Consider the following 5,364-nt stretch of genomic DNA (forward strand, 5'->3'; position numbering starts at 1 on the left):
TTAATGTTTAAGCGTTTCTGCAAACTGGGGTGCTTAATTTTAGTTGATATGTACAAAAATAGAGATTTGAATGTCTCAAGGCGCCTCCTTGTACTACCGCTGTACACTGATGTTCATCACTGGCAGAAGGTGTATCTGGGAGACTTGGGACGATCTCTAGTATGAGGCTCGCAGGGCCCATCTCGCCCTCGCAGCATGGCATACTATGATACTATTGCAATATTTTCTTCTATTTATTTTGTGTGTTTCATAAACTAGTGCCACTATAATGTAATCACGCTTTTTCATTATCTGTGCAAACAGGGTTATTCAGCTGCATTTTGGTGGAACTGCACAAATGTATGTATGGAACCGACATATATGCAGAGTGCGAGGTGTGCCAAGTAAAAATTACCGACACCAACCATGCTGCACGCACGCATTGGCATCCACCACCACCAGTGGGATGTGTGGCGCTCTCTGTGGACGGATCTTTCTCGGCAGCAAATCATCTATCCAAATACTAGTAGCTTATATTGGCAGTTTTCTAGGGAGTACTCTTTTTTGAAAGAAGCACCAATCTTTTTTCTTTATTTGTACATTGTGTCACAACTTTGACCCAAAGGTCCAGAGCTATTTTAGGGTGATTGGTGTAGTACTCGGAGACTGATTGTAAGCATGATTTTCATTAGCTATCACACTGATTGTAAGCATGAGCAGGTGGAAGATTAGGTTAGTGCGAAGCTTACCTTAAACCCTACCGCCGCCACTACTAGGAAAAGGGCTATAGATGGAAATGACACTAATGGCGCACCAGACATGTGGTGCGCCATTAGTATATACTAATGGCGCACCACCTCCTGATGCGCCATTAGTGTTGAAACTACTAATGGCGCACCCTGCCAACGGTGCGCCATTAGTACCAATTTTTTTTGAACTAGTGCGCATGTCCAAACATACTAATGGCGCATCCACTAGTGGTGCGCCATTACTAGTTGTAACTAGTAATGGCGCACCAGCCAGAAGGTGCGCCACTAATGTTATTTTTTTTATTATTGTTTTTATTCCTTTTTTTGCAAAAGTACTAATGGTGCGCCATTAGTAACCTGGATTACTAATGGCGCATTTGTTGCTGGTGCGCCATTAGTAAGTGGGCAGCAACAAGATATTTTGGACAGCCTCTCCTCCCACACTCACTTTCTCCCCACTTCATTCTCTCCACCGCCTCCTCCTTGTCTCGGGTGCCTCCTCTTTTTCACCTCATTTCCACCATAGATTCATTCAAATTAAGTGGTTAAGTTACCTTGTTTTGCTAGGTAAGTAAGGGGGGAAGCTATATTTATGTTGTTCTCCCTACAACAATGTGCACATGCACTTTTTATGGCCTAGCTAGATCTATGTATGTTCGTGGTGTTGCATATGTTTGTGGTGTTGCATATGTGTTCGTGTTTGGAGGTGTACCGGTATTTGAAATGCGATAGTTGCCAATATTTTGCCGGAATGTTGATTCATTTCCGTTTCGGCGAGAATTTTGGCATTAAGCATTCTTTTTGGTCCTATTTTTAGGGAAAGTCATGCCAAATTTTTTCTTGGTTCTAAAATATCGTTTTCCTCTACCCCGCAGGCGACCATGGTCCGCACGATGACCGAAGGCATCGTGAATAGGTTTTTGAGGTCCGCGAAGGCCGAGATGCTTCAAAAGAACGAGACGGAGATAAGATGTCCGTGTCGAAGATGCAAGCTGAATAGCCTTATTGCGGCCCGGATTCCGGGCAGGTGCGGGACCACCTGCTCTTGCGTGGTTTCATAGATGGCTATCGGTGGCAAGGTGATGAAGATGACTACGAAGTCGTCCATGGGGGCCGGGCAAGAAATGAGGAAGGGCAGCAAGACAACCACCGTGGCTCGGGGGGGCGAGAAGACGAAGAATCCCCAGGAGATGATCACGACGGTGATGCTATACACAGTCATCATGTAGAAGATGCAGGACATGATGATGATGCCGGCGGAGCAGACGATGCTGGACCATCGATGGGCTGGGTGCAGGAACCTCATATTCAAGAGCTGCTTCTCAAGCAGACGGATAACGCAAGAACTGCCGCCCGAGAGAAAGCCAAGATGGATCAACTTGAGTTAGACGCGGTTACTCCATTGTATGAAGGATGCAGGCCCGAGGATACCCGCCTGAAAGTAACGCTCATGGCTCTGGAGATGAAGGTAAAACACAAAATGACCGACGCATGCTTCGACGAGAACATGTCATTCTGGCACGAACGTCTTCCCAAGGGGAACAAGTGCCCGACCAGTTTGGAGGAGGCGAAGAAAATTGTGTGTCCTCTGGATTTACTGCACGTGAAATACCATGTGTGCATGAACAATTGCATCATTTATCGGGACGAGCACGCGGAGTCTACCATATGTCCGGTGTGCGGTGTCACTCGATACAAGAAGAGAAAGAAAGCTCCTCGAAAAGTGGTGTGGTACTTTCCGATCACTCCTCGTCTGCAGCGGTATTTCGCGGACCCTAAGGTAGCAAAGCTCCTGCGTTGGCACGCGGATAGGGAGGAGAAGAAGCGAGAAGATGACGCAAATGATCCGGAGATAGATAAAAAAGACAAGATGCTGAGTCACCCTAAGGATGCGAGCCAGTGGCAAGCGTTGAACTTCGAATACCCAGAATTTGGGAACGATCCAAGGAACATCATGCTGGGCGCGAGCACCGATGGAGTCAATCCGTTTGGCAGCCAGAGAAGCACACATAGCACCTGGCCTGTGTTCGTGTGGATGTACAACCTTCCCCCCTGGTTGTGCATGAAGAGGAAGTACATTCACATGAGTATGCTAATTGAAGGGACGAAACAACCAGGGAACAACATCAATCTGTATCTGGGGCTGCTGAAAGAGGAGATTGACACGCTGTGGAAAACGCCAGCCAATACGTGGGACACCGCAGAGAAAGAATATTTCCCTATGAGAGCCGCACTGCTCACGACGGTGCACGACTATCTCGGTTACGGATATCTTGCGGGGCAAGTAGTCCACGGATTTTCTGGATGCGTAGGTGCATGGATGACACAACGTATCGCTAGCTAGATAGAGATCCCGGGTCTTCGAAAACCGTGTTCATGGGACATCGAAGGTGGCTACGCAACGATGACCCGTGGAGGAAACGCAAGGATCTGTTCGATGGTGAAACCGAACCCCGAAAACGCCCGTGTACGAGGAGCGGCGAGGAAATAGACAAGCTGTTGAAAAATTGGAAAGACTGCCCACTGCCGGGAAAGAAGCAAAAGGCGCCAGAGCCGCTGCTGAAGGTTTGGAAAACGAGGTCTGTTTTCTGGGACTTGCTGTACTGGAAGATCCACCGTGTGCCTCACAGCCTTGATGTCATGCATATCACGAAGAACGTGTGCGAGAGTATGCTTGGTACCCTGCTCAACATGCCAGAGAGGACCAAAGATGGGCCGAAAGCAAGGGCAGACTTGAAATCAATGGGCATCAGGCAGGAGCTTCATGCTATATATGATGATGATGATGATGATGATGATGATGAGGCGAAGCAGGACACAGAAATTCGTCGCAAAGGCAAAAAGGCCAAGAAGACCGGAAATGACTACCCTCCCGCGTGCTTCACTCTAAGTCAGGAGGAGATCGAGCAGTTTTTCACCTGCCTCCTAGGAGTAAAACTTCCTTACGGTTACGCGGGGAAGATAAGCAGATACCTAGACCCAGCGAAGCAGAAGTTCAGCGGGATGAAGTCTCACGACTGTCACGTGCTGATGACACAGATACTTCCAGTTGCAATCCGTGGGATCATGGACACGCACGTCCTTGAAATGCTATTTGGCCTATGCAACTTCTTCGACGTCATCTCTCGGAAGTCGATTGGCGTGAGGCAACTCAGAAGGCTACAGGAAGAGATCGTGGTGATACTATGCGAGCTTGAGATGTACTTCCCGCCCGCATTCTTCGACGTTATGGTGCATCTGCTGGTCCATATAGTGGAGGATATCATCCAACTCGGGCCGACGTTCTTGCACAGTATGATGATGTTCGAAAGGATGAATGGTGTCATCAAAGGATACGTTTGCAACATGTCACGTCCAGAGGGAAGCATAGCCAGGGGCTTTCTGACCGAAGAGTGCATCTCCTACTGCACGAATTATCTAGGCATCGAGAACCCCGTTGGTCTGCCCGTCAACAGGCACCTCGGCAGGCTCGCTGGATGGGGTCACCGTGAGGGTCGCCGCGAAATGCATGTCGACTTCGAGGGTCGACTCGCCGACTTTGAAAGAGCAAACCTAGTCGCGCTACAACACATAGACGTGGTCGATCCTTGGGTGGTAGAGCACAAAACCTTTATTAAGAAGACGTACAATGACCGAGGCCAACAGAGGACGGACGGAGACATACTCAAAGAGCACAACTCATGTTTCATGCGTTGGTTCAAGCAGAAGCTTCTGTCGTACCCTTTACATGAGGATTCTTCCACGGAAGAACAACTCATATTTGCCTTGTCACAGGGCGCCGAGCACAACCTGATGACCTATGAGGCGTACGATATCAACAGCTACACATTCTACACCGAGGCCAAGGACATGAAGAGCGATGGTTATCAGAACTCCGGGGTAACGATGGAATCCTACACCGGTAACGACAAGGACAGATACTACGGAAGGATCGAGGAGATCTGGGAGCTGAGCTACGCTGGAGAGAAGGTCCCGATGTTCCGTGTCAGATGGGCCAAGAACGTCATAAAAGAAGACCGGTATTTCACCACCATGGTTATACCCGAAGCCAAATCCAAGACCGCGGGCGCAAACGTCACCGCGAAAAATGAGCCATGGGTACTGGCTTCCCAAGTGGACCAATGCTTCTTCATTACCGACCGCCAAAGCCCAGTCGTGTTGTCGTGAGGAGAGGCAAAAGGAAGATCATCGAAATGGATGGAGTAGCCAATGAGCAAGACTTCGACAAGTACGGCGACCCGAGGATCGAACATGACGACGATGATGAAGTAGCAGCATACACCACAAGAAGAAGCAGGACCACCCTACCTAAAGGACGTCCGTTCCACAGAAGAACTCCATTTGCGAAAAAGAAGGGCAAGAAGATTGTGAACAGATAGCTGGCTAAGATTTTGAACTATCATGAATATTTTTAAATTTCATGGACACTCGATCTTGATCCCCCTCCATCTCGATCGCTATCCCACCTCGCTAGATCCGGTCCCCCTCGCCGCCGAGCACCCCCCCAGTCCACCGGCCGCCGCCGCCGACCCCCCGCACCCTCGATTCCCCTACTCAACTGCCGCCGCCGACCCCCCGCACCCCGCGCACCGTCTTATAAAAAAAATAAGTATCAAACAACTTTTTAAATGCTACT

Source organism: Triticum dicoccoides, chromosome 2A, assembly GCF_002162155.2.
Source record: "Triticum dicoccoides isolate Atlit2015 ecotype Zavitan chromosome 2A, WEW_v2.0, whole genome shotgun sequence".
In the NCBI taxonomy this organism is placed as follows: Eukaryota; Viridiplantae; Streptophyta; class Magnoliopsida; order Poales; family Poaceae; genus Triticum; species Triticum dicoccoides.